The sequence below is a fragment of the Papio anubis genome, chromosome 5, assembly GCF_008728515.1.
Source record: "Papio anubis isolate 15944 chromosome 5, Panubis1.0, whole genome shotgun sequence".
In the NCBI taxonomy this organism is placed as follows: domain Eukaryota; kingdom Metazoa; phylum Chordata; class Mammalia; order Primates; family Cercopithecidae; genus Papio; species Papio anubis.
In genome coordinates, this window is record NC_044980.1 from 131,296,182 (window position 1) to 131,321,976 (window position 25,795).

The following is a 25,795-nucleotide window of genomic DNA, read 5'->3' on the forward strand; positions in this document are numbered from 1 at the left end:
CAACTTCTTTTCCCCTTGATAGGGGTGAAAGTTTGAGAGTCCCATAAGTGATTGTCAACTGTTTCCTGTGAAAATTTGCATCATTGCTGGCACCTCACTTTGATATGACATGGATACTGAATATTGGAGCCTTACTGAAATTTCCAAATAACACAATGTCATCAAACAAGGGACTTCGGGAACCAAGTGGTTATTTTCTGAGTATAGGTAGGTAATATTACCATTCTCCTGTCTTCTTTCAAGGAAGCTTAATTGTTCTCATCTCTAAAGTGGGCCCTCATCCTTTCCTTGTTCAGTAAGAGCAGTAAGAAATCTTTTTTTTTTTTTTTTTTTGAGACGGAGTCTCGCTCTGTCGCCCAGACTGGAGTGCAGTGGCCGGATCTCAGCTCACTGCAAGCTCCGCCTCCCGGGTTTACGCTATTCTCCTGCCTCAGCCTCCCGAGTAGCTGGGACTACAGGCGCCCGCCACCTCGCCTGGCTAGTTTTTTTTTTGTATTTTTTAGTAGAGACGGGGTTTCACCGTGTTAGCCAGGATGGTCTCGATCTCCTGACCTCGTGATCCGCCCGTCTCGGCCTCCCAAAGTGCTAGGATTACAGGCTTGAGCCACTGCGCCCGGCCAGAAATCTTGAGGATAAAGATGACTCTGCATGGACCACAGGCCCTTGGGAATAGTTAAGTAATCTACAGAGGGAGCCTCTTCCATAAAGAAGGTAAGTAGAGGTGAAGGGTGTGATGGAAAGAAGAAAACGCTAATTTCATCAGTGTTTTTCTAATCCCCCCACCTCGGTTTGGAGCTGTCCTCTTGTTGTATGAAGGTCTCTATTATAGCCCCCAAAGCAATACTTATGCACAACACAGCCAGCGGCTGCTGGGCTGCCTTCCCCACCTCATGTCAGAGAGATCAATAATCCTTGGCTCAGTGTTTCCCTGGTGTATTTGTATCTGTGTCTGTGGGTTTAAGGTGGGAGGGGTAGATGTCATCGCCTTTGACAAAATGGCTGAATATCTTTACTTTATCATGATGAAAGGACTTCTTGGTCTTCTAGTTCAGAGCCAGAGCCTGCCTTGCAAGGAATTCAAAGGTTCTGATCTGGAGCTGCTGTCAAGCCAGCAGATGGAGTCACAGTCCTCTGTGTGCCGCTGGGCCTACCTGGGCTGGCGTGCAACGTGATGCTGGGCCCAGCTCTGGGGCCAGAGGGGACAGGGAAATTAATAAAAATGATGGCACCTCATTGCCATAACTGTTGTCCTGTCTGCACAGGAGTTCAGTAAAATATGCTCCTGGGGAGATTGCTTTCATGTATCTCTCTGGAATCACTGCAGAAGCAACTGTAAGGAGTGAGTGCTCGGATGCCTGAGATAACTGTAGGGCATGGGGCAGGGAAGATGCAGAGATGACAGAACCAAGTCCTGGGTAGTGGAGGAACATGGCACAATTCCCTCACCCCTGCAAAACCTCGTAGGGGAACAGGGATACAACCAGTGGCTCTTGGAGAAAGGGCAGCCCTAAGAGGAAAATTTAGACAATGATGGTGAATTATCATCTGCTTGACTTACTCTCCTCTGAATTGCAAGCACTGGAGTCCCTTTTACTAACATCTGTAGACTGCTTAGGAAATTTGCTTTGGGGCTAGTAGAATTTAAGCTTCCCCGAGATTACTTTCCCCCCCCACACAGCTTGATAGATAGTAGCTCTTAATAAATCACAGAGGCGTGAATGGTGCTCCCACTGAGAACACTTCTCTGCCCCTCTCCAGCCTACAGGAGGCCTTCTGTGAAAGGAGCCCTCTCCACCTCCTCTCATGGCTTCAGAATGGAGGTGGGGCAGTGGATGGATTCCTACTCTCTGTAACTATCCTCTCTGACCTCCTCTATTTAAATAGCCCAAATTTAGAAGTAGGAGTGGACCTGAGGACCCAGCAGGATAGTCTCTGTAGCCCATGGCCTAACCACTGCAGATGCCCAGGAAACCAGGGGGCAAGTGGGTCCCCCACCTCTGGCTGGTCCTTTGCTCAATCCTGAAGGCATCTGTGAAGGGAGTGGGGGTGCTTGGGTTCTTAGCTGCAAAGCAGGTGGCATAGTCTCCTCTTTGGGAATCCAGAGGTGTCTGGCAAGTCTCTCGGCCACAGGCCTCCCTGGGGACCAGAGCTCTTTGAAGAGAAGAAAAGGTTCTAGGAACAAGAAAGCTGCTGCTCTTGATGAAAAAGTCAGGAGGGAAGAAAATGAGACTAACAAGGGCTGAAGAGAACTGTCTGTAGGCTGAAGAGAATGTTAATGGCTCTGCTCCCGAGCTTCAAAGCCTGAGCTGGGTAGGAGTGCACGCACATGCCTCAGCTGTCACCTCCAGAATACTTACCAAGGACTGAGGCTTGCAAACATTCCCAGCCTGATTTTCCCAGATCAAGCAGAGCATCTGCTAAGGCAGAAGAAAGAGAAGCCGTTGGGAGATCCTAGGCCTGGTTCAGCTAGCTGGGGTTTAAACTTAACTCTTCCGTATCAGTCAACAATGGGGTTCCCAGAGGAATTTAGGTGGCAGAGAAATGACTGGTGGGGAAATGGCTCTCATGGAATGCTTGTCTGTTTTTCCTGTTTGGAAAATGGTAGCTGCTGTGGACTGAATTGTGTGCCCCCAAAATTCATATGTTGAAGCCCTATTGCCCAGATGGTATTTGGAGGTGGGACTTTGGGGAGGCAGTCAGATTAAAGTGAGGTCATGAAGATGGGGCCCTCAGGATGGGATTAGTGCCCTTATAGAAAGAGACACCAGAGGGCTTGGTTTCTCTACTCCGCCTCCCCCTCTCCCCCTCTTACTGCCCCCTTCTTGGACTTCTAGCCTCCTGAACTGTAAGAGATAAATGTCTATTGTTTAAGTCACCCAATCTATGGTATTGTGTTTTAACAGCCCAGGCCAACTAACATGTAGCTGTATTAGATGCCATTGGTACCCTGCTCAGATTCCCTTTACCTTTTCAGTGTATCCCAGCTGCTATCTGGGACTCCAATAGCTCACAGATCTCCCCGCCTCCAGAAAATTGCTCCCAGTGTGTAGGAGACCCTTTGTACCCTCCTGTACCCATTCGCTTCAGGTTTCAGCCAAGAGGGTACAAGGACCAGCCCCTTCATTGCAAGAAAGGATCAGTTCCTTGGTGCTATTTATGCTCTTGAGTTCCCCCCATGGAGTCAGGCTGAGGCTAAATACAAAGTTCCAGCCATATCCTTCTCTCCTACCCTTCCCTGCTTCCTTCATTCTCTTTCTTCTGAAGTCACATCTCAATAAATCACGTGCCTTGAATCCTGTCTCAGGCTCTGCTTCTAGGGAACCTGACCTAATACAGCTGCTCTCCCAAATGACAGAGTATTGAGCAACCCAAATGACTGTAGAGAGCCCTGTGAGTATAGTGATGATTAATGCCCAATGACAGCGAGCATTGGGAACAACAGCCCCTCTCCCTATGTTCAGAAAACATAGAGGAGTAAAGGCCCACTGAGAAAGAAGTGGAGTGTGTTTTTCTAGCAATAGATGACTCCTTCAATAGGCATCTGGCAGACAGCTGTGCTAGCAAGGGCGTAAAAAGCCTTGTTAGGAGAGAGCCACAGGCTGAGGTTCCACGGGTTTAACCAGTGAAGGAAGCACATTGACTGGAAGAACCTTTGAGCCATGACTAGACAGTCATCTGGGTAGGTCTGTACTATGCCTGGGAGCCAGCTGCGCCCTGAGCACCACACTCCCCCGGGCAGGGTCCGGAGCTCTCTGGAAGGAAAAGCCCAGCACCTGCCCAGGGAACCGGCTGCTCTGATGAAAGGCCCCAGGTACTCGGGTCTTGTCATCCCTCTGCTATGTTTTACTCAGCTTCTTGGCCTCTTCGCGATGCTATTTTGTTCTTGGGGCTTTCTTTTTCAATCTTTTTGCAATTGTTCCCTTTAATTTTCCTCCTCTTTGCTTTCTACCCCCTGCTTGCTTCTCTGAGTCTAGGCTTCATTATTAGGGCCTGTGAGATTGGGTCTGGCTCCATTTTTTAATTTTAATTTTAATTTTTTGAGATAGTGTCTTGCTCTGTCGCCCAGGCTGTAGTGCAGTGGTGTGATTTTGGTTCACAGAAACCTCCGCCTCCCAGGTTCAAGCGATTACTCCTGCCTCAGCCTCCTGAGCAGCTGGGATTACAGGCATGTGCCACCACGCCTGGCTAATTTTTGCATTTTTAGTAGAGATGAGGTTTCTCCATGTTGGCTAGGCTGGTCTTGAACTACTGACCTAAGGTGATCTACCCACCTTGGCCTCCCAAAGTGCTGGCATTATTGCCACAGTGCCTGGCCAAGGTCTGGCTCTATTTTGGAAGGATGAAGGTGGATCCTTATGTTCTTCCAATAAAGCGTCTCCAAGACAATTCCTCATTGCTTCTGTCACCTCTTAGAGCTTAACTTCAATGCACTGTTATGTTGAAGACCTCCTTCCCACTAGTGGTGAGGATGGGAAGGGGGTTGGCGAGGGGGTGAAGAACTCTCTTCGGCAAGGCCACTGGGTGGTACCTTGATCCATCTATTTTGATAGTGATCCCCAGGGAAAATGTGAGACAGAGAGCACAGTAAATGTTTATCAAGATGCTCCCAAATATTTAGGGATACACCTCAAATATCTCTGACCTCTTCAGCAAGCACTTAGTTGACTCACTATTTCTAGAATCAGAGTGGCTTCTGATTCTTATTCTCAAGAGATCTGGAATCTTGTGCTTTGATTTAGAGGCGAAAAGGAAAATTTTGGATAACTCTTATCCATTTCCATAACTTTTCTCCCAACATATTTTGTGGGAGGGAATAAGATAGGGGTAGTGCCAGGAATGGTGGCTCATGCCTGTAATCCCAGCACTTTGGGAAACTAAGGCAGGTGGATTACTTGAGCTCAGGCGTTCAAGACCAGCCTGGCCAACATGGTGAAACCCTGTCTCTACCAAAAATACAAAAAAATTAGCCAGGCATGGTGGTGTACACCTGTGGTCCCAGCTACTTGGGAGGTCGAAGGATGAGAATGACTTGAACTCAGGAGGCAGAGGTTGCAGTGAGCTGTGGTTGTACCACTGCACTCCAGCCTGAGTGACAGAGCGAGACTCTGTCTCAAACAAACAAACAAACAAACAGGAAGGTAGTATAAGGACTGTGTCCCAGAGGGACAACTAACTAAAAGGTAGCTGTTTTCTTTCAAACATCTCCAGCAAAATGGTCGACTGGCTTTGGGAAGACTAGATCCATGACTTCAAATGATGCATCATGGCCAGGGCGCCGTGGCTTACATCTGTAATCCCAGTACTTTGGAAGACTGAGGTGGGAGGATCGCTTGAAACCAGGAGTTCAAAAGCAGTCTGGGCAACATAGTGAGATCCCATTTCTACAAAAATAAATAAAAATTTCAAAACACCAGCTTATTAAAAAACAGGCTGGGCACAGTGGCTCACATTTGTAATCCCAGCACTTTGGGAGGCCAAGGCAGGCGGATCATGAGGTGAGGAGTTTGAGACCAGTCTAGCCAACATGGTGAAACCCCATCTCTACTAAAAATACAAAAATGCCGGGAGTGGTGGCTCACGCCTGTAATCCCAACATTTTGGGAGGCCGAGGCGGGCAGATCACAAGGTCAGGAGATTGAGACCATCCTGGCTAACACGGTGAAACCCTGCTCTACTAAAAATACAAAAATTAGCTGGGTGTGGTGGCCGGCGCCTGTAGTCCCAGTTACTTAGGAGGCTGAGACAGGAGAATGGCATGAACCCAGGAGGCGGAGCTTGCAGTGAGCCGAGAGCGGTCCACTGCACTCCAGCCTGGGTGACAGAGCAAGACTCCATCTCAAAAAAACAAAAAACAAAAATTAGGCAGGTGTGGTGGTGCACACCTGTAATCCTAGCTACTCAGGAGGCTGAGGCAGGAGAATTACTTGATCCTGGGAGGCGGAGGTTGCAGTGAGCTGAGATTGTGCCACTGCACTCCAGCCTGGGTGAGAGAGCAAGACTGTGTCTCAGAAAAGAAAATAAACAAAGAAGCAAACACACACACACACACACACACACACACACAGACACACACACAGAGAAAACAAATGGTGCATGGGGTACAGACTATCTCTGTTCCTTGGCTTTGCTTGTTGCTGCCTTGCTTCAGGGTCAGACAGACTCTCCACATAGTACAGTCAGGTGGCCACCAGTAGCTCCAAACCAGCACTACCCTCAGAACTCACCATTCCACAGAGAGAGTATGTATTTCTCCTATAGCTCCTGGAGAAGCCCGGAGACCACTGTGATTGGTCTGGTTTGAGTTCTGTGTCCTTCTCTGAATCAGTTGCTGTGCCTAGAGGCGTGGAGTAATCTGATGGGCTAGGCCTGGGTCATGTCCTTACCCCTGAAGTCGAGGGGAGGATCTTGCCACTCCCAGGACCATGTGGTTTTGGAATAACTAAAGAGACTGATCCCCTAAGGAAGCAACACTTGGGGAGGAACTTGTGTCCATTACAGCATGCATTGTCTTTTTGCCTTTTTGACTGTAGAGTACATCTAGCTCATTCAAATGAAATTGCTTAAGAAACACAAATGATGGGCCAAGCGCGGTGGCTCACGCCTGTAATCCAAGCACTTTGGGAGGCCGAGACGGGCGGATCACAAGGTCAGGAGATCGAGACCATCCTGGCTAACATGGTGAAACCCTGTCTCTACTAAAAATACAAAAAAAAAACTAGCCGGGCGAGGTGGCGGGTGCCTGTAGTCCCAGCTACTCGGGAGGCTGAGGCAGGAGAATGGCGTAAACCCGGGAGGCAGAGCTTGCAGTGAGCTGAGATCCGGCCACTGCACTCCAGCCTGGGCAACAGAGCGAGACTCCGTCTCAAAAAAAAAAAAAAGAAACACAAATGATGGGCCAAGCGCGGTGGCTCACGCCTGTAATCCAAGCACTTTGGGAGGCAGAGTTGGGTGGATGACTTGAGGTCAAGAGTTCAAGACCAGCCTGGCCAACATGGTGAAACCCCATCTCTACTAAAAATACAAAAATTAGCCAGGCATGGTGGCGGGTGCCTGTGATCCCAGCTACTCGGGAGGCTGAGGCAGAAGAATCACTTGAACACAGGAGGCGGAGGTTTCAGTGAACTGAGATAATGCTGTTGTGACAGCCTGGGCGACAAGAGCAAGACTCCATCGCAAAAAAAAAAAAAAAAAAAAAGGGAACATAAATGATGGGTTCAGCAGTCAATTATAAGAGGTACTTTCTAGACTCAGGTGTGAGGAAAGGCAAGGTCAGTATAAGAGAGGAACAAATCAGTCCAGCTCCTAGTCATAGGGTCCAGAAAGCCAGCTGGTGGTATTGGAGAACCATGAGGAGGAGGCAGTCTTGCCATGAACCCAAGGGTTGTGCCAGGAGCAGCAGCTTGCACATAGCAGCACTCAGATAATGTTTGTAGAATGGCTACTCCAAGAGTCAGAAGGTCAAAGAGAAAGCTGAGAGAAGCAGGAAGAACCAAGAACTGAAGGCAGACTGTTGTGCTAAGTCAGAGTCCCACTCTTCCATCAAGCCAGGTTCCTGCAATTTGCCAGATTGTATACAGCTGATACTCTAGAATTTTCCCACACTATATAAAACTTGTTTTGTTGCCTTCATTCTAAACAGCTGGTAAAGTGTTTGGCTTTATAATAGTTCACAATGGAGGACAGGACAGGGACCCATTAGAAATGACAGGTGACACTGGTCTTGGGGACAGAGTCTTCAGAAACAGGCAGTCTTCCTCTTGAGAGTGAATTTTATTTTATTTTTTGAGAAAAAGTCTCACTCTGTCACCCAAGCTGAAGTGCAGTGGTGCCATCTTGGCTCACTGTAGCCTCTGACTCCCAGGCTCCAGCAATCCTCTCACTTCAGCCTTCTGAGTAGCTGGGACTACAGGTACGTGCCACCAGGACCACCTAATTTTTGTATTTTTCATAGAGATGGGGTCTTGCCGTGTTTCCCAGGCTGGTCTTAAACTCCTATGCTCAAGCAATCCTCCTGCCTCAGCCTCCCAAAGTGCTGGGATTACAAGTGTGAGCCACCCACCGTGCCAGGCTGAGAATGGATTTTAGATGTTGTGACATTGTAACAAATTTTCAGTTATAGGTAATTGTCATAGATAAAGATTCCACAGTGGGGCTCTTTAAACAACATTTTCTTGAGTATGAGTGGGCTTTGGGATATGAGTACTGATTTACCCTTCCCGCTGGCCTCCCTCCCATCCCTCCATGCACGGCCTTTGTGGCTGTTAGGCAGGCAGGCATTAGTGTGTACTCCATGGAAGCGTGTGGGTTCTCAGGCCGGGAGCTGGCATTCAGCGACCTGGCCGGAGCACAGTGTGGAAATGAAAAGATAAAAACCTGAGATATGTGATGGGGGCTGCAGTTTGGAATAAATGGGTTCAGGCCCTCTGCCCAGTCAGCCGAATGCTCTGGCAGCTGCTGCATTTAATGGACGACTCCATTAACATCTCTCTTAAGGGAGGGCTGTTGGGGGTGGAGGAAAGAGTGTGTCGGTGTATGTGTGTGTGTGAGTGAGTGTGTGTGTGTGTAGAAACTAAAAAGGCTTGGAGTTTTCCTCCATGATCTCTTGGAGTCTATTCACAGTTATAAATCTGTTGTGTTGGCATTTTTGGTTTCCTGGGGGAGCTTTGTGGTTCCCTTTGTCTGTGCACCATGGCAGACTTTGGCAGCTGAGGTGGAGCTGGGAAGGACAGCAATTTGGATAGGGTAGAAGGGGGGCTCAGACCACCTGCCTTCTCAGCCCCACAGGCTAGGGAAGATGATAAGGAATACATCTTTTCCCCTTTGTTTTTTGTTTGTTTTGAGACAGCATCTCTGTCACCTAGGATGAAGCACAGTGGCACAATCAAGGCTTACTGCAGCCTCAAACTCCTGAACTCAAGTGATTCTCCCATCTCAGCCTCCTGAGTAGCTGGAACCACAGGTGCACACCACCATACGTGGCTAATTTTTAAATTTTTGTAAAAATGGGGTCTTCCTGGGTTGCCCAGGCTGGTCTCAAACTCCTGGCCTCAAGCAGTCCTCCCACCTTGGTCTCCCAGGGATTACAGGAGTCAGCCCTTTCCTCTTTGTAATGAAGAAATTGTCAGTTCTGGAATTCACAAGATAAAAACATGAGGGACTCTGGGCTGCCCTCAGAGCGATTCTGTGATGATGCTGGCACATAAGGAGAGGGAAGGGAAGGAAGAGGTGGGCCCCAGGATCCAGAAGCGGGGTCGTGAGTGACAAGATACTGGCCATTGCAGGAGGAGAGGAGGGCCAGGTGTAAAGGGGGAACACGGAAAGCACAGACTCATCTGCCTGGCGTGCTTAGATTCAGGCCCTCTCTGGATGGAGAGGAGGAGGAGGTGCCTCTTCCCATGGCTAATGAATGAGACTCAAAACCTGCCAGATAATCATGGTGTCTGAGTCTTCCTGAGTCCCTCAAATACACAGAACACAAAGGGTAGTAACAGGAAACCAGGTTTCCACTGAGGGATTTTCAGTCCTAGATCTTCCCACTCCAGCCTTTTAGCTGCTGTCAGACCACATTAGGGCAGAATCTTGAACCCAAGCATATCACAGCTTCTGGGGATTTCCCCCAGAGGAGAGCAGTGTGACACGAGCAGGCAGAGCAGCTCTGGTCCAAGACTTTGCTCCTGGCATCCCTGAATACCCTGACTAGCTCACCTCTTCTTAAAAGTCACTTTCAGAGGCAAAGCTAGGTATTTGGGGGTGGTGCCTACCCATGAACACACAGAACTGTATGTGACTTGCCCAGAGACAAGTTCTTAGATAAAGGCTGTGATTTGCCGGGCGCGGTGGCTCAAGCCTGTAATCCCAGCACTTTGGGAGGCCGAGGCGGGTGGATCACGAGGTCAGGAGATCGAGACTATCCTGGCTAACATGGTGAAACCCCGTCTCTACTAAAAATACAAAAAACTAGCCGGGCGTAGTGGCGGGCGCCTGTAGTCTCAGCTACTTGGGAGGCTGAGGCGGAAGAATGGCGTGAACCCGGGAGGTGGAGCTTGCAGTGAGCCGAGATCACGCCACTGCACTCCAGCCTGGGAGCACAGCGAGACTCCGTCTCAAAAAAAAAAAAAAAAAAAAAAGGCTGTGATTTGCAGCCATAGTGGCCTGACCCTGAGTCCTGGGTTGGCAGGGAGGCCAGGGTGGAGGGTACAGTGGACATGACCCTGGCTTAGAGGTGAAAAGTGCAGGGTTCAGGTCCTGATTCTACCCTGTGTAGCTGTGTGACCTTGAGATATTGCTAAGTTCTGTAAGTTTTAGTTATTCATCTCTAAAATGGAAATAATAATACTTTCCTCACAGTGTTATCATAATCATATAAAATCACTTTGCAAAATGCTGTATTGATGGAAGGAATGATTTCCTTTATTCATTCTGTCTTCCAGATCCAAAGGCCACTCTTGGGAAGGTGTGACAGCTATCAGGTTCAAGGGAAGCATCTGGAAAGGTGCGTGTGCAGTGAGGACAAGAAGAGAGGAAGGGGGAGTAAAAGATAGGGGAAGGGGTGTTCCTTGTAGTCATGAGGACATGACATGAGCTTCTCATTCACACAGTAAGAGTCAATAAGCACCTGGTGGAGGCCACTGGCTGGAAACATCCGAGGGCCTGATGCTGCTCCAATACAGGGAGGGCAAACAGGGGCAGCCAGAAAATGGGGTTGCGAGCATGGGGAGAGAGTGAGGGGCAGACTCGTGATGAGGTGCTGGCTGTGACTCTTCAGGCCTCGATCTCAGATTCTGGCTCCTCTTTTTATACATCTTGTCCGCCTTCATTCCCACTGCCAACCTTTTGGCCCTGCGTTCCACTTCTAAATCTCCAGAGAGAGAATTTGACACCCTCCCCTCACCAGGTTGCCCTGGTTCAGATCTTGAACTCTCATTATAGGGCATGTGGTTGCATAGGATAAAAACAGTAGCTCAAAAATTTTGAGGGACTCCTATGCGCCAGGTACAGTGCTAGGCGCATATCTCGCTAATATAATCCTCTAAACAACCCTACTGCAGTAGCTTCTAATATTTTCCCCATCGTGTAGACAAGCAAACTGAGAGGCTAGATAACCATCAAGTGGTAGAGCTAGGATTTGAATCCAGACCCACTGACTTGAGAGCCAGAGCTTGTAAGCAGCTTCTGTACTGCTTCTGAGGTAGGACTGTGAGTGAAGCTGTACCTCTAAGGAAGTGAGTGCTCTCTTAGGAGCTGTGAATGGGGCTGGTATGAAAAGGGCTCCATTGCCATTTCAGGTTGATAAACACTGAGGGAAGGGGTACATGGCTCCTTGACATGTTCCAGTAGAGAAACTTTCTCCCTTTGTCAACTCTGGAGTTTCTTTCCCAACATTATCTAAGCAGAGAACTCATTTTTATTTTTTGCAACATGCCTACTAATCTACAATGGACTACAGGACTGCTGGTTTGGGAAATGCTCTCCTAGACTTACCCTCCACCCCACACCACTCAGCACCAGGGGTAATGGCAGCTAGGATTTCTGCAGGGCACCAAGTGTTTGGTGGCCAGTCAGCTCAGATGGCAACCACAGGCTGGCAGTTAACCAGGGTCAGGCAGCAGCTGCCATCCCCGGGCTGATGAAGAAGCCATCCAATAGAGTTGGGTGGTTTATTTCTTGCTTTCATTTCCCTCTGTCACTGCTCTTGTCTACACCCTTTACAGATCAAGTCTGCACTGTCACAACAGTTTCCTGACAAGTGTCCCTGCCAGCTGATTCTTCCCTCCAGTCCACCCTACGTACCTGGCCAGATCTGTCTTCCTAATATGAGGCTTGGAGCTTGCCACTTGCCTGTCCCAAATGTATTAATTCAGCTTTCAGGACTGTCTTGGTTCCTTGTTCCCTCTGCACACCCTATGCTGTGGTTGGAGCTGAATAATTTCAGGCCCCTCTGTGCTCTACACATTCTGTTTCCTCCGGCCAGTGCTTGAAGATCTTCCTGCCTCAGGAAGGGAGGGAATTTCTTTCCCAACATTATCTAAGCAGAGAAATCCTTTTTATTTTTTGCGACATTCCTACTAATCTGCAATGGACAAAGGACTGCTGGTTTGGGAAATGCTCTCCTGTCACAGTCTTGTGTTCTCACTCAGTCACCCATTCAATAAGCATTTATTTTGTGCCTATGTGCCAGGTCCTGGGCTAGAATAATACACACTCCTTAACCTCGAGGAGCTAATAAAAACAGATACATCTACAATGGAGTGATGTGTATTATGATAGAGTGACACTCAGGGTTTCACAGGCAGGGACACTATCTCTGCCTGGGGCCAAAAGCCAAGTCAGAGTAGGCTTCCTGGAGAAGGGGATGTTGAAGCTTAAAGGACAAAATGGTGTAAGGTGTTTGAAGGCATATCGTGTGCCAGGAACTGGCCAAGGATGTGTTGGGTACCTGGATCTTTGCAGTAGGCTAAGCAGGCAGGTTCTCCCCAACCTCCCTGTCCTCAGGGAGAATCTCAGGCTAATTCTGCTGACCTGCAGAAGCCAGGTGAGGGGACAACACTTGTTCTCATCAGGAGGTGGGGTCTAGGGGCTGAAAGGTGGAAAGGAGGACAATGCCTGACATGCTCCCTGCATCCTGTTGTTCAGGGACCGATTCCTCCTCCTCCCCAGCTCCCAAGTCTCCTCTAAGAGATACAGACATTCAAGCAGTTTGGTTGCCAGGGGCAACCCCAGAAGGCAACTTCATTCCAAAGGCAGACACTGAAGCCCCTACTTGGGGGCCTCATAGCCTGCCTCTGATAGACAAGGGGTAGGTAGCTCAATTCGGCCAGTCCCCTTTGGGAAGCGACAGGACAGAGTCTGAGTGGCACGTGTGGAAGATAGCCCTTCTAGCCACTCAGCAGGGCCCTGAGAAAAGAAAGGTGACCCACAAAACAGTAGATGGCATTTTAATCCACACGAATACTTAATGTGAGTAACATAACCTTGTTTTTCTGAGATGCAGCCTAATTTATTTCAGGCCTCAGGCTTAGTAACTAACCGCTGACAACCTGCAGGTCTGGTGCATGCGCGTGTAGGTCTGCAGTGTTAATGAGATTATAGAGGTGGTGAATTTCTCTTGTTCACAATTTTCCTGCTCTGTTGAGGCTGTCCATCAGTAAGTTGCTCCTTTTCCTGAGCTAGGACTTGTGATCTGGGAATATGGAGACTACCTAGAAGGCAGAGGTTGCAGGCTTCTCTTGAGAGAGCATGCCTGGTGCAAATGACATGCAATTGGGTTTACCAAAGCTGCCTGCTTCTTTCTCTTGTTCCTGTTTTTCTGCCTGCTTACATTGCCCTCTGCTCTCCCCATAACGAGAGAAGCTTGCGCTATGTGGAGTCAGAACACCTGGGTTTGTTTCTGCTTTGTGACTTGGACGATGTATTTAATCATCTTGAGCCTCAATGTTTTTACCTGTGAAATGGAAACAGTAACACCTGCCATGCCCAATCACAGGGTTATTGCAAATATCAAATGAGATAATTGATGAGAAAGTGTTTTGTAAACCAAGTAATGAGGAGGAGGAGGGGGAGAAAGTTGTTGAGTGGTTACTGTGCTAATTGCTGTTCTCTTTATTTATATTAGCTCTTTTTCTTTTCTCTTTTTTTTTTTTTTTGAGACAGAATCTCACTCTGTCTCCCAGGCTGGAGTGCAGTGGCACGATCTCGGATCACTGCAGCCTCCACCTCCTAGGTTCCAGCGATTCTCCTGCCTCAACCTCCTAAGTAACTGGGACTACAGGCGTGTGCCACCACACCCAGATAATTTTTGTATTTTTAGTAGAGACAGGGTTTCACCATGTTGGCCAGGCTGGTCTCAAACTCCTGACCTCAGGTGATCCACCTACCTTGGCCTCCCAAAGTGCTGGGATTACAGGCATGAGCCAACGTACCCGGCTGAGCCTTATTTATTTATTTAAGATGGAGTCTTACTTTGTCTCCTTGGCTGGAGTGCAGTGGTGCCATCTCAGCTCACTGCAACCTCCGCCTCCCGGGTTCAAGCAATTCTCATGCCTCAGCTTCCCGGGTAGCTGGGATTATAGGCATGTGCCACCACGCCTGGCTCATTTTTGTATTTTCAGTAGAGACAGGGTTTCACCATGTTGGCCAGGCTGGTCTCAAACTCCTGACCTCGTGATCCGCCTGCGTCAGCCTCCCAAAGTGGTAGGATTAGAGGCATGAACCACCATGCCTGGCCTATAGAGCCTTTAAGAGCAGAATCTTCCTGCTTTCTAATTTCTTCCAATTTATGTCAAATCACTGCCCTCTGGCCCAGCATGTCCCAAACACATAAGCCTCCTTTCTCATCTCAGGGCCTGCCATGTCAGGTCTAGTTTAGAGCCTTTGTACTAGTTGTTCCCACAGCCTGGAAGCTGCTGCTCTGAGATCTTTGCCTGGCTGGCACCTTCTTATTCAAATTTTATCCTAAATCACAAATCTTTCCCGATCTTCCAATTTAAAATAGCTTCCTTGGGGGCAAAAACATAGACTGTACACATGTACTTGCTTTTGTATGAATACATTTCTCTGGAAGGAGGCACAAGAAATTAACATTTTGTTGCTTATGGGGAAGGAGAGTGGATAGCTAGGAAACAGGGCAGGAAAATAGACTTATCTGCATATCTTTTTCTATTTTTTTTTAAATGTAGATTCATTAAATATATTATCTATTCAAAAATTAATAAAAAAATAAAAGAGAAAATAAAGTAGGCCCTTGCTGAGCATTCAACCTTCCTTCCCCTTTCTTCCTTCCTTCCTTCTTTTTTTCTCTTTCTTTTTTAGAGACAGGGTCTCACTCTTTTCCCCAGGCTGGAGTGCAGTGGTGCGATCATAGTTCACTGCACCTTCATGATCCTCTGGCCTCAGCCTTCCAAGTAGCTAGGACCACAGATGTGTGCCCACCAAGTTTGCCCGGGTATTTTAAAAAATATTTATTTTGCAGGAATGGGGATCTTGCTGTGTTACCCAGGATGGTCTCAAACTCCTGGCCTCAAGTAATCCTCCCCAAATGTTGTGATTACAGGAATGAACCACTGTGTTAGCCTCTTTATTTACTTTATAAATTTTGTTTACAAAACAGGTAGTAGGCAGATTCGGCCCATGGCTATAGCTTGCTGATCTGATCCCTGCTCTATCATATCTTATTTGATATATATCCTGGCACTGATTATTGGTTTCCTCATTTCTTATCTGCCTCTCCCCACCCCCACATACTAGAATGAAACCCCGTGAGAGTAGGGTGCCTCTCTGTCTCGTTACCACCATATGCCTACACCTGGAACCATTTCTGGCTCATAAAGACTCAATAAATACTTGTCGAATGAGTATTTGAATGTATTATGTTTGTCTGGGCTGAAGAGAAGAGCAGCTCTATTTGAAGGGAGATAAGATGAGATAAACTTCTGATGGCAGCCCCTCTAGGAAGAATAATTTCTAGTTTGATCATCCTCAAGACAGTCCAACCTGTAGGTCTTGCCTCAAGGAGGAGCTGCTTATGCCTACTTCCTGACAGCAGATATGAAACTGAGTAGTACCTGTCCTCCTAGGACATGTTCCAGAAGAGAGGAGAACCGATGGATTAATCACTTTTCAATTTAAGAAGAAAAAGCATCTTACACACACACACACACACACACACACACACACACACACACACACGAGAGACCTCAGAGCCCAGGGAAGCTGCTCAGTTGGCAAGTTAGGCTTTGCAGACTAACAGTTGCCCCACCTGAGGGTATGGAGGAACTGGAATTCTGACTACCAGAATGACATGGGGAACAGCCAGGACCTGGAGAGGGGGAGAAGGTGAGGGGAAGGGGGAGAAGGTGAGGGGAAGGGGGAGAAGGGAGTTTGGCACATTCCAATTTAGGCAGCACATTGCCCTGAACAAACAGCCTGAATCACCATGTGCTTATTAATTTAAAAACTGTTTCTGAATCAACACATTCTTTGCCTGTCCAGGGCTGGGATCTTTGCAGCCATGTAGCACACTGGCCAAGAAAGTGTGGGGTCCTGAAGGAGAAATGGCTCTAGAGGAATCACCCGAGCCACTGGGCACTGCCTCCCAAGGCTTGGAAGACGGCGCAGAGGGTTCCCAGGCTGTGCTACTTTTGTTCCCTTGGAAGAAAGTCAGTAGGCAGATGCCTCTTCTACCTCCCCCAACACTCTCTTCAACACCAGACTCCCTCTCCAACTCACTCAGAGGAAGCTGGGAAGGTTCCAGTGGCGAGCTCCTGAGAAGCAGTGGGAAGGGCCAAGGTTACGAAGTTACCCAGGTATGGGGGCGAACCCTGGCTCCCTCACTTGCTAGTTGTGTATTCTCTCTCTCTCTCTAGCTCACTCTCTCCCTCTCTCTCTCTGTCTCTGTCTCTCTCTCTCTCTCTGCATCTCTCTCTCTCTCTTTTGAGAGATGAGGTCTTGCTATATTACCCAGGATGAAGACTGCACTCCAACTCCTGACCTGGACTCAAGTGATCCTCCTGCCTCAGTCTCCCAAATAGCTGGGACTCCAGGCACATGCCACACCGCGCACTTGGCTGTAATCTTGATCAAATCATGTAAAATCCCTGAACCACAAGTTGTGTTTGGTTTTTTTTTTTTTTGAGACGGAGTCTCACTCTGCGCCCAGGCTGGAGTGCAGTGGCCGGATCTCAGCTCACTGCAAGCCCCGCCTCCCGGGTTCACGCCATTCTCCTGCCTCAGCCTCCCGAGTAGCTGGGACTACAGGCGCCCGCCACCTCGCCCGGCTAGTTTTTTGTATTTTTTAGTAGAGACGGGGTTTCACCGTGTCAGCCAGGATGGTCTCGATCTCCTGATCTCGTGATCCGCCCGTTTCGGCCTCCCAAAGTGCTGGGATTACAGGCTTGAGCCACCGCACCTGGCCTGGTTTTTTTTTTTTTTTTAATTTTTTCTACAGTAACACCCAGTGGAGTTATGTAAATTAAAATAAAATAATGTGCCTAAAGCAGAGGGGCTAGAGAAACAGCCTGATAAAAAGAAGGTCTTGGGGAGGGAGGAGGGCAGGGTATTGGCCCTCCAGTGGCCAGCAAGGAAAATGATGGGGCCCATCTTTGGGTACTTGCAGCTGAGCCCACAGAGTCTCCTGTTTTATCCCCGCACAGTAGGGAATGTCCTTTGACTTTCCTGACCCAGGACCTAGCTTGGCAACGCCGGGTCCTCCGGTATTCAGACCTGTCACTTGGCTCTCACTGACTGGTTCTCCCGGAGTTTTGAGAGAGCTCTGAGAGGTCATTGAATCCTTTCTCCTTTCCTCTTGTAGTGATGTCTCTCCCTCAGACAAGCCCAGGGACTGCTGGCCATCAGCTGAACCAGAGGGGAGCGAGGCCACAGCCCATGAGATGTACCCCACACTTCCTCTGCCCCGCCCCCAACCAGGACTGTGTCTGTGTTTTTCAGGGTGTACTGCTGGAGCCCTGGGAGGAGGGGGTTGGGCAGCCGCTGGCGCTGCCGCTGGTGGTCCCTGTGCTTGAAGTGCCGGTGGTATCGGAGTCCACGCACCCAAGGCCCAGCACTCAGCAACATTCTGTGGCCCAGCAAAGGGGTGAGAGATCAAAGGAGGGGCGTGGGGCATGGATTGCTTCTGGGCAGACCCATGGCAATGTGACATGGGGTTTCCCGCCTGAGTGTTACTGACTGTGTGGCTGTGCCTGCCACGCTCATCTGGGGTGTGTGTGTGTGTGTCTGTGTATGGGTGGGTGTCGGGGGGTGCACAGACGCTCTGGGTATGTAGGGGGATCAGCACTAGGGGGGCTTCTAGGATTTGTCTGTGGTCTCATTTCTGCCTTCCCTGCTCCTGGAGGGGGAGCTGTAACTCAGCCGGGAGGCCACCTAGCTGATTCCCCTCCCCCCACCCACCAGCCGCTCGCTGTGTCACAACAAGGAGATTTGGCAGAAAGGGAGGGGAGCGTGGGTGCTGCGAAGAGAAAAACACCCCAAAGTTTCAGAAAAAATGGCAGGAGAGATGCCAGCACCCAGCAGCAGGAGCCTTCTGCTTCGCACAGCCTGCACTGCTGGGCTGGGGGGAGACCACGGTTTCCTTTCCTTCCTTTCCCCCTCCCTGCCCCTTGCTGCGTGATATTCAGGAAAAGGAAATATTGCAGTGAGGGGAGAAAGGGAACAAAGAGATGCTTTTCAGAGCGGTCATGGGATCTTTCCGTAGCCACCAGAAGACAGAGTTCTGGGCTCTGCTTGCTCTGGGCAAAGTGGGGTTGTGTGTGTATGTGTGTGTATGTGTGTGTAGAAGAGAAAAAAAAGTGAGGGAACGTGTGTGTTAGTGTGTTAGTTTATGCATGCCTGTGAGTAAATGTGTGTTAATATGTGTGTCTGTGTGAGTGTGGATGTGAATTGGGTGAGTGTGCATGTGTGTGTGTTGGGAAACAGTAAAGATATAAGTAGACAGAACAAAAAGCATCATATACAAGATTGGTTAGATAGCTGCCCTTAGATAGTCTACACATGAATACCTGAAAACTGTTTTGTGCAGTAGATTGGCCAGTACCCAATATTGCGCAGCATTAGAATAAACATGTATACAATGGAAAACCTCAAGATTGACAATTTTTCCTCATGCTTTTGAAATCAGGGTATTTCATTTGGGCAATGGCTCCTTTTCTGCAGGGTAGAAACCTCATTTACTCAAAGCTCAGAATACAGTTTTTGTGATCATTTCCCCTAAGTAAGGGCTAGAGTTTCTCTTAGCATCATTTGCTTAGAAGATATTTGAGTTTGTAAACAAGATCCCAAGGGGAATATTTATCCCCCTCAAGAAAACAAGTTACTTTTACCTCTTTGAAGTATCTGTTTGCATTCCAACAATATGGTACTTATAAATCACTCCTTTCTAGCAATTTATTAAAGCAACTCTTAGAGGCAATACTTTTAAAAAATAGCAAGGCTGTATTTTTTTTTTTTTAAATTTAGAGGCCTACAATGAGTTTTAACAGCTTCTCTGGCTTAGTGATGTCTATTCACTTATGATTATAACTTCTTACAATTAATGAATGCTCTTCATGCACCAGACATTGCATTAAATGCTTTACATACATGCTCTCATTTGGTCCTGCCAGCCAAGGAAGTACTGTTATTTTACAATTAAGGGGTAGAGAAGTAACTTAACCAGGGTCAGGTAGGTAATAAATGTCAGGGCAGAACTTAAATCTGAGATTTGAGTCCAGAGCCCCATGCCTTACCTTATACACTCAGTTGCATTTCCTTTTCTTTCTTTCCCTTTCCTTCCTTCCTTCCTTCCTTCCTTCCTTCCTTCCTTCCTTCCTTCCTTCCTTCCTTCCTTCCTTCCTTCCTTCCTTCCTTCTTTCTTTTTTCAATCAGACTCTCACTCTGTCACCCAGGCTGGAATGCACTGGCATGATCTCAGGTCATGCAACCTCTGCTTCCTGGGTTCAAGCAATTCTCAAGCCTCAGCCTCCCATGTAGCTGAGATTACAGGTGCACGCCATCATGCTCAGCTAATTTTTTTGTATTTTTGGTAAAGACCGGGTTTCACCATGTTGACCAGGCTGTCTAAAACCCCTCACCTCAAATGATCCGCCCGCCTTGGCCTCCCAAAATGCTGGGATTACAGGCGTGAGCCACCGCACCCGGCCCATTTCTTTATATTTCACTGCCCAAACATGTCCAAACATGCAGCATGCAGGTGCCTCCAGGTGCCTACAGAGGGCTGTCCCCACAAAAATCCTGGCTCCTGGTCCAGACCCACTGTTAGGGCCAGTGCCTGGGCATTATGGGTCAGTCCAGCTCTGAGATTTTAATTCCTGTTGTTGGAATGAGGGAATAAATCCAGCTCTGTTAGGCATTCAATCTTTTGGGATTTTTCAGTTTCTCTGGGGCAGCAGATTTTTTCTTAGGGTCATCTCTGAGAGAAGTATGCCTGGAACATTGGCATGAGGAAATCAATCAATGCAAAGCATATCAAGAGGTATGTATTCAGCACCGTGAAAACCAACCCAGCGAGAATAAGCTCAGAAGGTTGTAGGAAGAGTGTAGGACTTGGAGGAAGAGCAATGTTCCTGCACTCCCTCTAGAAGGGGTGAGGGAGAGGTAGAAGGGAGGAAAAAGAAGGTGATGAGGAGAGGTTGAGGAAGAGCATGTGGGGTATGTGCAGCTGGAGGAAGCAACTGGATGAGTAATGGAGAGCAGCTTTATTACTTTGACTTTTTGAAATAAGAACCAGCTTATGAAGGTGGGGAGGGAACAGCCTGGGAATGAATTAATTGAGAAAGGAAATTAAAACCATCATTTCTGCTCTGCTGATGAGCAGATGTCAGCATGCCTCTAGCCTCTTGCTATATTCAGTGCTTTTCTAGAGATAAACAGTGGAGCTCAAAGAGGTTCCAACAGGGCCTGTACTGAACACTTGAAGGCTCTAGGATATTTTGGTCATGAGAAAAGAGGGCTGGAAGTTGAGGACCAGGCTTCTAGGCTCTGAGGATTTTTTTTTTTTTTTTACATGAGCTATTTCACAATTACCAGTAGATTTAACTGCAAAACTGAAGGGAAATCAGGTAAGGATTTATAAAAGAGGAAATTAAGATGCTGGTATTCCTACCAAGATGACCCTAGGGAGAAAGAAAAGAGTTGGAAGCACCTTTGCCAAGCCACTGAGAAGCTAGCATTGAGGGCAGAGAGTGCTTGAAGCAACCCAGCCTTAAAGCACTCTCTTAGAGGCAGCCAGGGCAGAGAGCAGCGGGTACAGGCTGTTCCAGCAATAGCTGGCTGAGGAGGATAGAGACGGAGGCTGGCTCAGCGACCTAGCCTGGGAAAGCAGCCGCTGTGCTGAAATGCATTAGAAGTTCTCTGCCCTGTATCCCAGCACTTTGGGAGGCCAAGGTGGGAGGATCACTTGAGCTCAGGAGTTCAAGACCAGCCTGGGCAACATAGAGAAATATAGAGAGACCTCCTCTATATTTTAAAATATTTTTTATATTTATATTTATATATTTTTTATATTTTTATATTCATATTTAAATATAGATAGACCTCCTCTATATTTTTTAGAAAATAAATAATTTTTTAGAAAATAAAAAATTAGCCAGGTGTGTTGGCATGCACCTGTAGTCTCAGCTTCTTGGGAAACTGAGGTGGAAGAATTGCTTGAGCCCCGGAGATGGAGGCTGCAGTGAGCTGTAATTGTGCTACTGCACTCCAGCTGGGGCAACAGAGTGAGATCCTTTCTCAAAACAAACAAACAAACAAAAAAAAACAACAGTTATTTATGAAGACTTACTCCCAGCAAGGGGAGACAGGCAGAGTGTGCACCAGAAACCAGGTATCTTCAATATGGATATTTTGGATCTTTTCTGCATCCAGACAAAGGAACTTATTTACTAACAGCTGGCAGATATGGGCAAAATCACAATTTGATGGGTTAACCAAGGTCTGTAGCCTTCTTTTAGGTGTACAGACCTAGCACAGGGAGCAGTTTTCCCCTGAGGTAGACCTTGCTGACTCAAGGTCTATACAACCTAAAGTCCTGCCTTTCAAAGGCAACATTGAGAACCTGGGATAGAATGAGAATTTAGATGGTACCATGAATGTCAGAAGTCTCAGGCACAGGATTCTGATGAACCAGAGAGTTGGAGTCTCCTGTTGGAAGCATGGTTCATAAATAATGCTGGAGACCAGATCTGATGGGTCATGCCTGTAATCCCAGCACTTTGGGAGGCCGAGGCAGGCGGATTACCCAAGGACAGGAGTTCAAGACCAGCCTGGCCAACATGGTGAAACCCTGTCTCTACTAAAAATACAAAAGTTTGCTGGGTGTGGTGGCGCATACCTGTAATCCCAGCTACCTGGGAGGTTGAGGCAGGAGAATTGCTTGAACCCAGGAAGTAGAGGTTGCAGTGAACTGAGATCGAGCCACTGCACTCCATCCTGGGTGACAGAGTGAGACTCCATCTCAAACTCAATCAATCAATCAATCAAGCTGGAATCAATGAAGTATGTATTGAACATTTTTCGGGGGTTAAATAGGGGATTCGAGAAAAACAAACAGATATGAGACTGCTCTGACTCTTGAGGAAATTAACGTGTCTTCTAATCGGATTGGCCCCCTCCTCATGCCCTTTTCCCTCTTCACTGTTTTCACCCATGTGACCGTTCACCTCTACACACTCCCTCCTCTTTTCTTGTCATCTTCCTTCTCTGGCTCTTTCCTGCTTCCTTTGGTCATTTTCTTTTCTTTTCTTTTTTGAGACAGAGTCTCGCTTTGTCACCCAGGCTGGAGTGCAGTGGCATGAACATGACTCACTGCAGCCTCCTGGCTCAGGTGATTCTGCCTCAGCCTCCTGAGTAGCTGGGATGACAGGCGCGTGTCACCACACTCAGCTAATTCTTTTTTATTATTTGTAAAAATGAGGTCTTGCTATGTTGCTCAGGCCTGGTCTCTAACTCCTGGGCTCAAGCGATGCTCCTACCTCAGCTTTCCAAAGTGCTGGGATTACAGGTGTTAAGCCACCTCACCGGGCCCCTTTGGTTATTTTCCCCGCTGAATGTAGGGCAGTCTTTGTTTTCATTCTCCCACTTGGTCTTCCCTAACCTCTGGGCACTTTGTCCCTTGGTTTTCCCAACTCCTCCCCTGCCCTTGGGGGATGATAACCTCCAGCTTGCTGTAGGGCTCCAGAGAAGGTTAAAATTCTGTGATCCTGCAAGTGTGTCTGGAGTTAGATGGGCACATGTATCCCTGATTTTCCAGTTAGAAATTGCTGGAATGAGCTGTAAGGGAGGGAAAACTTTCCCTCTACCCTTTGAGATTCAACTATTGAGTTTATGAAGTACACTGACAACAGATTAACAGGAGGAAAATTATACAAATATATTATGTGCACAGGGGCATTGCATGAAAGAAAAATGAGTACCTCCAAACCCAGTGAGATGTAGATGTTTACATGCTCTGTTCATGCGGGGGGAGGTATGAGGGGAGATATAGGCAACTTAGGGGATTGTAAATGATTTTGGGGAAAGATGAATGGGCCCTCAGAAGAACAGGTGACATCATGAGACGGTCTGGGTATGAAGTGGGCCTCTAGTTTCCTCTCCTGGTTAATCTTCCCTGGTTGATGAAATTTCTGGGGAGGGGACTCATGACAATGGAGTTCCTCTTGGAAAATCTGTCCTTAGGCAGATGAGGGAAGTTCAGAGAAAGCGTCTCCCTGTATTTGCTATTTCCCAAGTGTCCTCAGTTTGAGGCCCAAAGCAGCATATTTTGGGGTGGCATTTTCTGAACTCCTTCAGAGCTAATCTGTCAGAAGGCAGGTGGAGCCTGGGTCAGAGGAATCTGGGCATGCCCAAGTTACATAAAAGTTATGCGTCAACGAGCACATCCCATTCCACTTTTTTTTCTTTTTTCTTTTTAGAGATGGGGTCTTGCACTGTCACCCAGGCTGGAGTGCAGTAGCATGATCATGGCTCACTGCAGCCTCAACTTCCTGCCTACCCTACTTTTTTAGTATAATAGCTGAAAGATATGGAATGTGGAATTGATGAAGGGGGACTCATTAAAATTACAATAGCAATTAGGAACAAGCAGAAAAAGACCATAGGCAAGGACAGTTTCATGGGTAAGATCATATGGTTTCCCACATTCTATATTTGGCGAGGGCTTAGGAGGGATCAACACACCCAGACTACTCTCCAGCTACAACTTCAGTTTCAACAAAAACCTGAATTTGATGCCCTCGACCCAGGCCCTCTTTCTCTTTCCTGAGCACTAAGGCTTCTGTTGGTGCTCTTGGCATTAGTAGCTTCAAGGCGAGGGTGAATGGGTTTGTGTTAGTGACTTTGTGGATGAAAGGACACTTGAATTTTCCTTGCCCAGCCTCAGCACTGCCTCAGGCATTAAAGGCTATGAAATCTGCACTGGTGTTTTGGTCAGGGAGTGGAGTTGTCTCAGACCACTTTTTATACCCTATGTGAGAAGGAACTATAAACCTAAATAACGATCAGAGAGGCTTTCTAAAAGAAAAGGTCTTTATTTTGGAATGGACATTGCAATGGGAATATGAATATGCATGCCATAGTAAACTGTGTGAGTAAAAGATAAAGTCTTGCTTTTTTTTTTTTTTTTTTTTGAGACAGGGTCTCGCTCTGTGACCCAGGCTGGAGTGCAATGGCGTGATCTCGGCTCACTGCAACCTCTGCCTCCTGTGTTCAAGTGATTCTCCTGCCTCAGCCTCCCGAGTAGCTGGGATTACAGGCATGTGCCACCATGCCAGCTAGTTTTTTGTATTTTTAGTATAGACGGGGTTTCTCCATGCTGGTCAGGCTGGTCTCAAACTCCCAACCTCGGGTGATCCACCTGCCTCGGCCTCCCAAGGTGCTGGGATTACAGGTGTGAGTCACCGCGCCTGGCCTTTTTTTTTTTTTTCTTTTTTTTGGATACACAGTCTGGCTCTGTTGCCCAGGCTGGAGTGCAGTGGTATGGTCTTGGCTCACTGCAGCCTCTGGCTCCCAGGCTCAAGCAATCCTCCCACCTCAGCCTCCCGAGTAGCTGGGACTATAGGTGTGTACCACCATGCCTGGCTAATTTTTATATTTTATGTAGAGATGGGGTTTCATCATGTTGCCCAGGCTGGTTTCAAACTCCTGAACTCAAGCAATCTGCACACCTTGACCTCCCAAAGTGCTGGGATTACAGGTGTGAACCACTGTGCCCAACCTGATAAAGGCTTTTAAAGGAAGAATTAAGAAGATTCCATCATTATTTTAAAATAATTATCCTTGGCTTTAAACATTAATACCAAGGGTGATGCCAGTCTGAGCTTGGACAGGCAGTTGCTGGGCAGATGTCCTTGCATAAGTATTTTTTATGTAATGTTGTGAAGGCCTTCATGCAAGGTTGTGAGTTTTACAGTCTTTTGTGATTTTTTTTTTTTTTTAACCAAGCATACAAGCATGAAAATCCTCTCTTCATGGCCTGCCCTGATTCTGTTTGTCAGGGTTTTCTTTTCTTTTCTTTTTTTTTGAGATGGAGCCTTGCTCTGTCGCCTAGGCAGGAGTGCAATGGCGCAATCTCAGCTCACTGCAACCTCCGCCTCCAGGGTTCAAGTGACTCTCCTGCCTCAGCCTCCTGAGTAGCTGGGACTACAGGTGCGTGCCACCATGCCTGGCTAATTTTTTGTATTTTTAGTAGAGACGGGGTTTCACCGTGTTAGCCAGGATGGTCTTGATCTCCCGACCTCATGATCCGCCCGCCTTGGCCTCCCAAAATGCTGGGATTACAGGCATGACCCACTGTGCCCTGCCCGGATTTTCTTTTTTTTTTTTTCTTTTTTTCTTTTTTAAAACCAGAACATTTATTGCATGACTAATCGTTGACATTCTTAAGATGAACTGGATGCTGCAACAGCTGCCCTCTTGAGTTTAGGTGTTGTTCCTTCACGGAATCCATGCCTGAATCTGTGGTATACAATTTTTAGGTGCCTCATTCGACCAGTTCCGGTGGTATTTCGTCTTTTAGCCTTGGCACTCCAGTTATACTTTCTCTTGCGCTTGGCAGTGTAGCCACATTTGCCACAGGTTGACTTCTGAAGGTGGTAGGCCTTAGAGCCACAGCAGCGGCACAATGTGTGCGTCTTATTGCGACGCTTTCCAAACGATGACGTTCCCTTTGTCATCTCGCTTCTGCAGCCGAGACCAGAGAGCCGGATTTTCTTAACATTAGTGACTTTATTTTAATTTTGACAACTTTCACAGAACTTTAATTGTAGTCCCTTAATCCATAGTTGCCTCTGAT

The 25,795-nt window shown here is 47.6% G+C and overlaps 1 protein-coding gene, 1 long non-coding RNA gene and 1 pseudogene across 3 annotated transcripts in view; 2 read left to right on the forward strand and 1 right to left on the reverse strand.

Annotated features, from left to right (window-relative positions):
- Positions 1–13,588, forward strand: part of LOC110743620 — a 66,409-nt gene extending 52,821 nt beyond the window's left edge. Inside the window, exons 4-5 of the long non-coding RNA XR_004184003.1 lie at positions 10,431–10,492; positions 11,712–13,588. This is a non-coding gene — a long non-coding RNA (uncharacterized LOC110743620). The remainder of the gene's footprint in view (positions 1–10,430; positions 10,493–11,711) is intronic.
- A 3,881-nt stretch (positions 13,589–17,469) lies between these two features.
- The window catches only part of CTNNA1 (catenin alpha 1), a 315,972-nt gene continuing 307,646 nt past the window's right edge, over positions 17,470–25,795 (forward strand). The window contains exon 1 of the mRNA XM_021940205.2: positions 17,470–17,587. The gene's annotated coding sequence lies outside the window, so the exon portion shown is untranslated. The remainder of the gene's footprint in view (positions 17,588–25,795) is intronic.
- On the reverse strand, positions 25,315–25,707 carry LOC103885443 (annotated as a pseudogene). The gene has a single exon (XR_004184002.1). The product of XR_004184002.1 is annotated as a 60S ribosomal protein L37 pseudogene (transcript).